We start from the raw sequence: 12,859 nt of genomic DNA, 5'->3' as shown, positions 1-12,859 counted from the left end.
AATGGTCATTTTCCCTTTCGCTTCTGAACTGTCTAGACGTTTTGAGTCAAAGTGGCAGGAAGTCTGTTGTATAATGGCGACCTGGAGCTCCCTTTTCACACTTCTTTCCACTGTAATCATGGATCTGTTTCAAAAATATAAGCAGAAGTAGAAGATTTGGTGAAGATATATAATCCTTATAAAATAAATATTTAGAGGTTTCTTAGCCCCAGGGAATTAGCGGGGGGCTTGGGGGTCAATAATACTAAAATTTTAAATTTACATTTTCTGCATCTGTAGTTATGTTTGGATTTTTACATTGAATAGTTTTTAAAAAAAGATTTAACCAGCTGCCACCACTTAGAGCAGACTGGGCATGTAAAGATAACGGTTTGTATTTCTTAAAGTAATAGTAATGCTATGGATGGTCTTTAACACATTGTAACCATATTTTTTTGGATTGAAATGGAAATTTTTTTAAAACACTTTTTATAAATTAACTTGAATTAGGTTTTCAAATCTGCTCACTGAATGGTACAAGTTCCTTGATGAACTTAGGAAAGAAATAGGGTCATTTAAGGGCAAAGAACATTTTTTAATGATTAACTTTAAGAATCATTATTATATAACTAGGTGAAACCAAAAAGCATAGTAAAGTGCATGAGGCTTTTTTACCAGCATATATTAATATTTCAGAAAATATGCCTTTTTGTAATATTACTTAAATATAAAAGTGCAGCTAGAATCACACTGTAAAATATATCCTGTGGGGCACCTGGGTGTCTCAATCTTCAAGCGTCTGTCTTCGGCTAAGGCATGATCCCAGGGTCCTGCTAGGTGAGCCTGCTTCTCCCTCTTTGAAAAATAAATAAAATCTTAAAAGAAAAATCCTAATGTTCAGCTCAGTAAAGTAGAATCATAAGTCCCAAGCCCCTGTTTACTTAGTAATGACTCTGATTTAACAAAAAAAAAATGTTTTCAATTTGGTGCAACTGCATCTATCACCTTTCTTTCTGTCTATATAATCTATCAATCTATCATCTATCTATTTCTTTATGTATAATGCACTAAAATTTCATAACAAAAATTGAATAGTTTATAAAATGTTTTGTGGTGATATATTTTGTTTGGAAAGGGCAGTTTTATTTTGTTATTGAGCTTTTCTTGGCTTTGGATAAAGTATTAAAACACCTGAAAAAACATATGAGATGCTTTGTAAAAAAAAATAAGTAAGGGGGGTATAACAGAAATTGGGGGTTTTAATACAAGGCCATAATATAGCTCAGGCAGACCTGCCTTGGTAGATTGCAAAATCTCCCAAATCTCCACTTTTACACAATGACTACTTCCCAGTGAAAAATAGCTTGAAGTCAAGGAGTAAAAGTTTTCTTCCCTTCTCCTAGTTTAACTAGGTTTAAAAAAAAAAAAAAAAAAACAGCTGAAATACCTAAAAAGTATATGGAATTCCTTTGTGAAGTACCTTCATCATCGGCTAAGTTTGGCTATAGTAATTTTCAAAGCACTTGTGATAGTCACAGTTTATTAATACATAATATATATAACACACATAAATACATGCATTTATGATATATATGTACAATCTCCACCTAAGAATCATTTAGAGACATTTCCCTCATCCATTAGCAATGTCTACTGTTAGAACCCTATGACCTAATTAAGGAAGTAAAAAGTGCCCCCAGAGAAGCATTTTTAACCAGAAAAATATGTGAAATGAATTATCTCTTATCTCAAACTTTAAAAAAAACATTAAATAAGGACATATAAAGTTATATTCAAGTACAGTTACAGCAAAGAAATAAATCCAAGAAGGAGTAAACATGTTATCAGATAAGTTTTGATCACCCTGGAGTCAAGATGGCAGAGAAGTAGCAGGCCGAGATGACATCAGGTAGCAAGAGATCAGCTAGATAACTTATCAAATCATTCTGAACACCTACAAATCCAACAGGAGATTGAAGAGAAGAAGAGCAACAATTCTAGAAACAAAAAAATTGACCACTTTCTGAAAGGCAGGACGTGTGGAGAAGTGAATCCAAAGCAACGGGAAGATAGACCATGGGGGGAGGGGCCGGCTCCCGGCAAGCGGTGGAGCAATGGAGCACAAAATCAGGACTTGTAAAAGTCTGCTCCACTGAGGGACATCACTCCAGAGGCTAAACTGGGGTGAAGCCCATGCAGGGAGAGCGTGGTCTCAGGTCCCACGGGGTCACAGAAGGATCGCTGGTGTCTGAGTGTTGCAGAGCTCACAGGTATTAGAGCAGGGAAGCCAGCTACAGAGACAGCAGAGAAGTGAGCTCTCAACTCAGAGTTACCTTAAATTGTGACCGGTGGCAAAGGCCACTACTCTGTGAGTGGGGACATGCCTGGAAGAGCAGGGATCTGCAGTGTTTGGAGACTCCAGGCAGGTCTGTGTGGCACAGACAGAGATGCTTGGTCACAGGCTGGGTGAGCTTGGAGTGCACAGCTGGAGGCCAGGGAGATGGGAGTGATTGAGCGCTTTTCTCTGGGGGCACACTGAGGAGTGGGGCCTGAGCTCTCGGCTCCTCTGGGCCAGAGATTGGGCGGTCATCATTTTCATTCCCGTCCTCCAGAACTCTATGGAAAGCTCCTGAAAGCGAACCCAAGCAGATTACTTAGCCTGGCCCCTGGTAAGTGTGGTGCAATTCCGCCTCGGGCAAAGACACTTGAGAATCACTACAACAGGCCTCTCCCCCAGAAGATCAACAAGAAATCCAGCCAAAACAAAGTTCACTTACCAAGGAGAACAGTGGAATTTCAGAGGAGAAAGTAAATCATGGAATTTATGGCTTTATCTCCATGATTCTTTAGTCTTGCAAAGTTAACTAATTTTTTTTATTTTATTTTTTTTCTTCTGTTAAATTTAACTTTTACCCTTTCCTCTTTTAACGTTTTTAAATTACTTTATCTTAACAATACCTTTCAAAAAAAAATCTTTTTTGAACCTTCATTATTATAGTCATATTTTATCCTTCATTGTATCTAACTTTATTTTTTGTATACACATAGGGTTTTTTCTTCTAAAAAAAATTTGTGATAAAACTTCTTCTAACAGATCAAAATATACCCTAAATCTAGCACAGGGCTTTGTTCTAGTCTCCAGCCTGAGCAAATTCTCTCCACTTTCTTTTTCTTTATTCTCCCAACTAACCATCTTATCAACTCCTTTTTTTTAGAAATTTTTTTTAAAAAAAATTTTCATCTTTATAGTCATATTCCATCCCTTCATTGTGTTTACTTTTATATATGTTTTTCATTCTTTAAAATTTGGGGAGGTAGTTTCATCTAAGACACTGAAATACTTCCAAAATTAAGTGGGTGACCCTGTTCTATTCATATATATACATATAGATATATATATCTATTATATATATATATTCTTTTTTATATTTCTTCCTTATTTGTTTTCTTTTCTTAATTTTTTTTTTCTGAGCTTCTTTTTACCCCCTTTATTCCCCCCATGATTTGGGGTCCCTTCTGATTTGGTTAAAGCACATTTTCCGGGGTCTTTGCCACCCTTTCAGTATTTTAATTGCTCCTTCATATATTCTTATCTGGATAAAATGACAAGGCAGAAAAACTCACCACAAAAAAAAGAACAAGAGACAGTACTGAAGGCCAGGGACCTAATCAATACAGACATTGGTAATATGTCAGATCTAGAGTTCAGAATGACGATTCTCAAGGTGCAAGCGGGGCTCAAAAAGGCATGGAAGATATTAGAGAAACCCTGTCTGGATAAATAAAAGCCCTTTCTGGAGAAATTAAAGAACTAAAATCTAACCAAATTGAAATAAAAAAAGCTATTAATGAGGTGCAATCAAAAATGGAGGTTCTTACTGCTAGGATAAGTGTGGCAGAAGAAAGAATTAGTGATATAGAAGACCAAATGACAGAGAATAAAGAAGCTAAGCAAAAGAGAGACAAACAACTACTGGACCATGAGGGGAGAATTTGAGAGATAAGTGACACCATAACAGGAAACAACATTAGAATAATTGGGATTCCAGAAGAAGAAGAAAGAGAGAGGGGAGCAGAAGGTATATTAGAGAGAATTATTGGAGAGAATTTCCCCAATATGGCAAAGGGAACAAGAATCAAAATCCAGGAGGTGCAGAGAACCCCCTCAAAATCAATAAGAATAGGTCCACACCTCGTCATCTAACAGTAAAATTTACAAGTCTTAGCGACAAAGAGAAAATCCTAAAAGCAGCCTGGGACAAGAAGTCTGTAACATACAATGGTAAAAATGTTAGATTGGCAGCAGACTTATCCACAGAGACCTGGCAGGCCAGAAAGAACTGGCATGATATATTCTGAGCATTAAATGAGAAAAACATGCAGCCAAGAACACTATATCCAGCTAGGCTATCATTGAAAATAGAAGGAGAGATAAAAAGGTTCCAGGACAAACAAAAATTAAAAGAATTTGTAAACACCAAACCAGCTCTACAGAAAATATTGAAAGGGGTCCTCTAAGCAAAGAGAGACCCTAAAAGTAGTAGATCAGAAAGGAACAGAGACAATATTCAGTAACAGTCACCTTATAGGCAATACAATGGCACTAAATTCATATCTCTCAATAGTTACCCTGAAAGTAAATGGGCTAAATGCCCCAATCAAAAGACACAGGGTATCAGAATGGATAAAAAAACAAAACCCATCAATATGCTGTCTACAAGAAACTCATTTTAGACCCAAAGACACCTCCAGATTTAAAGTGAGGGGGTGAAAAACAATTTACTATGCTAATGGACATCAAAAGAAAGCTGAAGTGGCAATCCTTATGTCAGATCAATTTTATTTTAAGTCAAAGACTATAACAAGAGATGAGGAAGGACACTATATCATACCCAAAGGGTCTGTCCAACAAGAAGCTCTAGCAATTTTAAATATCTATGCCCTTAACATGGGAGCAGCCAACTACATAAACGAATTAATAACAAAAGCAAAGAAACACATAGACAATAATACAATAATAGTAGGGGACTTTAATGCTCCCCTCACTGAAATTGACACATCATCCAAGCAAAAGACCAACACAGATATAAAGGCCTTAAATGACACGCTGGACCAGATGGACATCACAGATATATTCAGAACATTTCATCCCAAAGCAACAGAATACACATTCTTCTCTAGTGCACATGGAACATTCTCCAGAATAGATCACATCCTGGGTCATAAATCAGGTCTCAACCAGTACCAAAAGATTGGGATCATTCCCAGCATATTTTCAGACCACAATGCTCTGAAGCTAGAACTCAATCACAAGAAGAAATTTGGAAAGAACCCAAATACATGGAGACTAAAGAACATCCTTCTAAAGAAAGAATGGGTCAACCAGGAAATTAAAGAAGAATTGAAAAAAATTCATGGAAACAAATGATAATGAAAACACAACAGTTCAAAATCTGTGGGACACAGCAAAAGTAGTCCTGAGAGGAAAATATATAGCAGCACAAGCCTTTCTCAAGAAACAAGAAAGGTTTTGAATACACAACCTAACCCTACACCTAAAGGAGCTGGAGCAAGAACAACAAAGAAGGCCTAAACCCAGCTGGAGAAGAGAAATAATAAAGACCAGAGCAGAAATCAATGAAATAGAAACAAACAAACAAAAAAAAAACCAGTAGAACAAATCAACGAAACTAGGAGCTGGTTCCTTGAAAGAATTAATAAGATTGATAAACCCCTGGCCAGACTTATCAAAAAGAAAAGAGAAAGGACCCAAATAAATAAAATCATGAATGAAAGAGCAGAGATCACAACCACCACCAAAGAAATACAAACAATTATAAGAACATATTATGAGCAACTATACGCCAGCAAATTTGACAATCTGGAAGAAATGGATGCATTCCTTGAGACATATGAACTACCACAACTGAACCAGGAAGAAATAGAAAACCTGAACAGACCCATAACCAGTAAGGAGATTGAAACAATCATCAAAAATCTCCAAACGAACAAAAGCCCAGGGCCAGATGGCTTCCCCGGGGGAATTCTACCAAACATTTAAAGAAGAATTAATTCCTATTCTCCTGAAACTGTTCCAAAAAATAGAAATGGAAGGAAAACTTCCAAACTCATTTTATGAGGCCAGCATCACCTTGATCCCAAAACCAGACAAGGATCCCATCAAAAAAGAGAACTACAGACCAATATCCTTGATGAACACAGATGCGAAAATTCTCACCAAAATACTAGCTAATAGGATCCGACAGTACATTAAAAGGATTATTCACCACGACCAAGTGGGATTTATTCCAGGGCTGCAAGGTTGGTTCAACATCCACAAATCAATCAATATGATTTAATACATTAATAAAAGAAACAACAAGAACTGTATGATACTCTCAATAGATGCTGAAAAAGCATTTCACAAAGTACGGCATCCTTTCCTGATTAAAACTCTGCAAAGTGTAGGGATAGGGGGTACATACCTCAATATCATCAAAACCATCTATGAAAAACCCACCACGAATAACATTCTCAATGGAGAAAAACTGAGAGCTGTTCCGCTAAGGTCAGGAACATGGCAGGGATGTCCATTATCATCACTGCTATTCAACATAGTACTAGAAGTCCTAGCCTCAGCAATCAGACAACAAAAGAAATTAAAGGCATCCAAATTGGCAAAGAAGAAGTCAAACTATCATGCTTTGCAGATGATATGATACTATATGTGGAAAACCCAAAGACTACACTCCAAATGTGCTAGAACTTGTATGGGAATTCAGTAAAGTGTCAGGATATAAAATCAATGCACAGAAATCAGTTGCATTCCTATACACCAACAACAAGACAGAAGAAAGAGAAATTAAGTAGTCCATCCTATTTACAATTGCACCCAAACCATAAGATACCTAGGAATAAACCTAACCAAACAGGCAAAGAATCTATACTCAGAAAACTATAAAGTACTCATGAAAGAAATTGAGGAAGACACAAAGAAATGAAAAAAATGTTCCATGCCCATGGATTGGAAGAACAAATATTGTGAAAATGTCTATGCTACCTAAAGCAATCTACACATTTAATGCAATCCCTATCAAAATCCCATCCATTTTTTTTTAAAGAAATGGAACAAATAATCCTAAAATTTGTATGGAACCAGAAAAGACTCGAATAGCCAAAGGAATATTGAAAAAGAAAGCCAAAGTTGGTGGCATCACAATTCCGGACTTCAAGCTCTATTAGAAAGCTGTCATCATCAAGACAGTATGGTACTGGCACAAAAACAGACACATAGATCAATGGAACAGAATAGAGAGCCCAGAAATAGACCCTCAGCTCTATGGTCAACTAATCTTCCAACAAGGCAGGAAAGAATGTCCAATGGAGAAAAGACAGCCTCTTCAAGAAATGATGTTGGGGGGCGCCTGGGCGGCTCAGTGGGTTAAAGCCTCTGCCTTCAGCTCAGGTCATGATCTCAGGGTCTTGGGATCGAGCCCCACTTCGGGCTCTCTGCTTAGCAGGGAGCCTGCTTCCTCCTCTCTCTCTCTCTCTGCCTGCCTCTCTGCCTGCTTGTGATCTCTGTCTGCCAAATAAATAAAAAATACATACATAAAAAAAAATGGTGTTGGGAAAATTGGACAGCCACATGCAGAAGAATGAAACTAGACCATTTCCTTACACCACACATGAAAATAGACTCAAAATGGGTGAAGGACCTCAATGTGAGAAAGGAATCCACCAATCCTTGAGGAGAACACAGGCAGCAACCTCTTCGACCTCAGCCACAGCAACGTCTTCCTAGGAACATCACCAACAGCAAGGGAAGCAAGGGCAAAAATGAACTATTGGGACTTCATCAAGATCAAAAGCTTTTGCACAGCAAAGGAAACAGTTAACAAAACCAAAAGACAACTGACAGAATGGGAGAAGATATTTGCAAACAACATATCAGATAAAGGGCTAGTATCCAAAATCTATAAAGAACCAATAATCCAATCAAGAAAAGGGCACAGGACAGTAACAGACATTTCTGCAAAGAAGACATCCAGATGGCCAACAGACACATGAAAAAGTGCTCCACATCACTCGGCATCAGGGAAATACAAATCAAAACCACAATGAGATATCACCTCACACCAGTCAGAATGGCTAAAATTAACAAATCAGGAAATGACAGATGCTGGCGAGGATGCAGAGAAAGGGGAACCCTCCTACACTGTTGGTGGGAATGCAAGCTGGTGCAACCACTCTGGAAAACAACATGGAGGTTCCTCAAAACTTTGAAAATAGAGCTACCTTACGACCCAGGAATTGCACTACTGGGTATTTACCCTAAAGATTCAAATGTAGTGATCTGAAGGGGCACGTGCACCTGAATGGTTATAGCAGCAATGTCCACAATAGCCAAACTATGGAAAGAACCTAGATGTCCGTCAACAGACAAATGGATAAAGAAGATGTGGTATATACATACAATGGAATACTATGTAGCCATCAAAAGAAATGAAATCTTGCCATTTGCGACGACTTGGATGGAACTAGAGGGTATTATGCTTAGCGAAATAAGTCAATCAGAGAAAGACAACTATCATATGATCTTCCTGATATGAGGAAGTTGAGAGGCAATGTTGGGAGTTTGGGGGTAGGAAAAGAATAAATGGAACAAGATGGGATCGGGAGGGAGACAAACCATAACAGACTCTTAATCTCTCAAAAGAAACTGAGGGTTGCCAGGGGGAGGGAGGCAGGGAGAGGGTGGTGGGGTTATGGACATTGGGGAGGTTATGCCCTATGGTGAGTGCTGTGAAATGTGTAAACCTGGCAATTCACAGACCTGTACCCCTGGGGATAAAAATACATTATATGTTAATTTTTTTAAAAAGATACATTTTTAAATAAACTCTACTTTGGCTGGATTAGAATTTCCTATCAATTACATTTTTATAAATGTTGCATATGTCATGATTTCATATATTTAATATTTGTTATGAAATTTTATGAAAACATCTTTTTTCACTTCTGTACTTGTCATGGCCAAATAGTAAAGAAAAAGACCTTCTACTATTTTGCCAGAAAACCTGCCTATAAATGGTTTTTTGAATCATCAGAAAACACTGGTCTTAAGGTGAGATCAGGAAATTGATAGTTTTTGTATATTTTTCATTTTTAGTTAATGAAGCCATGAAGCAATGTCAAACTGAATTATTGGATGTTAAATCAAAGGATAAATACGCAAGAAATACCTAGAGGATGTTAAAAGAAATATCATTTTTAATTAAGCTTCTTTTTTAAAGAATAAAATTTTGATCACTTAATGTGTGAGGGGTATTCATTCATTTGGCAATGTTTTTTCCCTCTTCAGCCATGTATCATGTACTGAGTTAGGTAAGCAGCTAGCTCACAGTGGCAAATAAAACAGATATGGTCTCTGTCCTTATAGATCATATAGTGTAGTAAGAGACCACGTAAATAAGGGAATGACCAAGGACCATGTTAGAGGGGAAGAAAAGGTAGAAAAAGAAGGAATGTTCAGCTTTCCAGAAGGTGTTTTGGAAGGCTATCTAACAAGATCACTTTAAGCTCACATGTTAAGGATGAGCTGGAAACAGGAAAAATTCTCCCATTGAAGGAACCACATGGCCAAAGGCCAGTAATCTGGAAAAGTTAACAGTATCCTACTGGGAATTATAAAAAGGCCAGCACCACTGGTATTTGCCTCAAAATGTTAGTAAGATTGTTTGGGTTCATGAACCTGAAAAAAATGCTAATTCCTTAAGGACATTTTTGTGTATCTATTTATCTCAATAGCCAATTCCCTTATACATTTGTCCAAAAGAGAACATGATTTAGTTTTCACCAAGATTGGTATAAAACGATTTTAATTTAGAGGAAGAATAAGACTATATATAGCTACATATGTAGCTTTCCCCATGACTTCCTCTACTCTGTACCTACCTCCACCAGCATTTTCTTGTTTCTCGCTCCTTTTTATATCTAAAAGGTTTTCTAGTCCTCTGTAATAATTAGCTGTGCCCTCATAAAGTAATATTTATCTTTCTCATGCACAAATACTTGTTCATCTTTTTGTTCCTCATTTCTTCACAGAGTTGGATTCCCTTCATGAAAGGAAAAGTAAAAATCCCTGTTACTCCAGGCAATTACCTTGGGTTCCAGTAGTTCTTTCCACTACCTTGCTGACATTGCAAGTCACCCCATGACCTGAAGGGAAGTGACTGATGCCTTCCCTGAGAATTCAACCCTTTATACATATAGTTTCATAAAACAGAAACTACTGCAAATTCTTTCTTTAAACAGTATCTAGTAGAACATCCTGTGCCCAATGGACACTATGTATTCTTGACTGATTCAACAATCCAGTTGAAAGGATATGTATTTCTGGCAGTACCAAGCATCCAACACACTAAATACATCATCATGTTAGCCAAAGAACTGAATGAAGTAGCAAAACATGTTCTTGGCCACTGCTCTTTCTGGCAGCCAAATTACCTAATTTCATATTTGGATTTTTTTTTCTACTCTGAATGAATAAGACTCTCACTTAAAAATCAAGTCAACATTTCAATTAAAAATAATGTTTACCCAAACTTGTGCCTTTGGGGGGTGGGAGGAACAGTGTTTTAACTTTGCTGGCATTTTATAAATTTCAATGCAAATTTAACAAAGAACCATATACTTACATAACTATCTGGCATATCTCAAAATTAGCACTATTTACTCAGCAAAACATTCGTAAAACAAACTTGGATATAAAAAGAAACCCCATGAAGCACAAATAGCATATGTAATTATGGATTAGAACTTAATCAAAAGCCTGATATGTCCACCTGAGTCTGAGGCCTGGATTCCAACTCTCAACATTTGAGGTTCCGTCTGTTTCCAACTTTCACAGCCTAATGTAACTAGAATGAGGGCTTCTGGTTTCTTTGTTTTTAGGAAAAGAATGCTGAGGAGTGCTTTCCTAGGAATAAAAGGTGGTAAAGAACTTCCACTTTATTTTTGCAAAACAGAGGACCCACACTAGTGCTTTCATTCTGGCAACTGAGAATCACAGAAATGGGCTCTCTTCATTTAGTGGAAGCCACCAAATGTCCTGCAAAAGCACATGGCAGAATTCTAAAGAAACTCTCCAGTGTGTCCACCTAATGGAGTAATAGAAAGAGAGAGGACTATATTCCAAGACCTCAGCCCTAGCCCTGCCAGAGGCCCTGTTTCATTCCTACTTGCTTCTAGAATGCTTGGTAAAACAAATCTCACCTGATTTGGACTATTGTCACTTTGAAACTTAAATAAATAAATTATTATAACCCTGGTCATTTTTTTGAAGTCAGTTTCCTCTTATTTTGAGGTCTCTTTTTTATTTTTATTTTTTTGTAATTTTTTTTCAGTGTCCCAAAATTCACTGTTTATGCACCACACCCAGTGCTCCATGCAATACATGCCCTCCTTAATACCCACTACCAGGTTCACCCATCCCCCCACCCCATCCCCTCCAAAACCCTCAGTTTGTTTCTCAGAGTACACAGTCTCTCATGGTTTGTCTCCCCCTCTGATTTCCTCCAACTCCCTTCTCCTCTCTATCTCCCAATGTCCTCTGTTATTCCTCATGCTCCATAAGTAAGTGAAACCATACTTGACTCTCTCTGCTTGACTTATTTCACTCAGCATAGTCTCTTCTAGTCCCATCCATGTTGATACAAAAGTTGGGTATTCATCCTTTCTGATGGAGGCATACATTGTATATAAGGACCATATCTTCTTTATCCATTCATCTTTTGAAGGGCATCTCTTGGCTCTTTCCAGTTTGGCGATTGTGGCCATTGCTGCATGAACATTGAGGTTTCTCTTGTTTGAAGAATATTGTCTCATTCTTTCCCCCAGTTGTTTCACAAAGTAATTCAGCATGGAGAATATCTCATTATCCAAAGTCTTTCCTCCAGTTATAATAAGGGTCAAATGAAGAAAGTGGCCTACTTCCCTATACTGGATGTTTATTTCTGAGACTCAATTAGCCTCTAGCTGCCAGACTTTCATAGAGGTGGTCAGGCATGTTCCTTTGGTGTCGGGCATTAGACAAATGTTTGTAGGAGTAGTAAGAGTCCCTAAAAGGAGAAACACCTAATCATTCCCTGAAGTCTCCGCACCTCACTTAGGAGACCTCTAACATGAGGTCTTTCTACCTTTAATCAAGAATATTCTCATTTTCACAAGTTACACCATGGAATTATACCTGACAGTCCATGCCCAGTACTTTTCCCTAAGAAGAGCTGGGCAGAGTGCCTGGGTAGCTCCGTCGTTAAGTGTCTGTCTTCAGCTTAGGTCATGGTCCCGGCATCCTGCTATCACACCCTACATTGGCCTCCCTGCTCAGTGGAGAACCTGCTTCTCCCTCTCCCTTTGCTTCTCCCCCTGCTTGTATTCACTTTCTCTCTCTGTCTCTCCCTGTCAAATAAATAAACAAAATCTTAAAAAAAAAAAATAGCTTGGCATTTTGACCTTACTCATCTGGACGAACTCTCCAACTACTGGGGAATAATCATCTGGGTAATTCAAACTAGTCTGACCCAAACTAAATCCTTTATTCCCCCCAAAGTCAACCTACCACCTGGGTGTTCCATTTTAGTTTGTGGCCCCACCATCCACTCAAACTGGAAAGCTAGACACCATGCTGGATTCCTCCTCTGCACCAGTCTCCACGTCTAATGACTCATTAAGGCCTCTTGGTTTTACCACCTAAGTAAAAAATCAGCTAATTTCCTCTCATTCCCTGCTAGCACATTTCCTGACTTGGTTTCCTCATCTCTTGCCAAAGGCCTGCAATAAACATCAAACATATGTCACCATCTTGCAGAATGGCTTTGGA

The sequence above is a fragment of the Lutra lutra genome, chromosome 2, assembly GCF_902655055.1.
Source record: "Lutra lutra chromosome 2, mLutLut1.2, whole genome shotgun sequence".
Taxonomy (NCBI): Eukaryota; Metazoa; Chordata; class Mammalia; order Carnivora; family Mustelidae; genus Lutra; species Lutra lutra.
Note: the sequence above shows the minus strand (reverse complement) of the source record.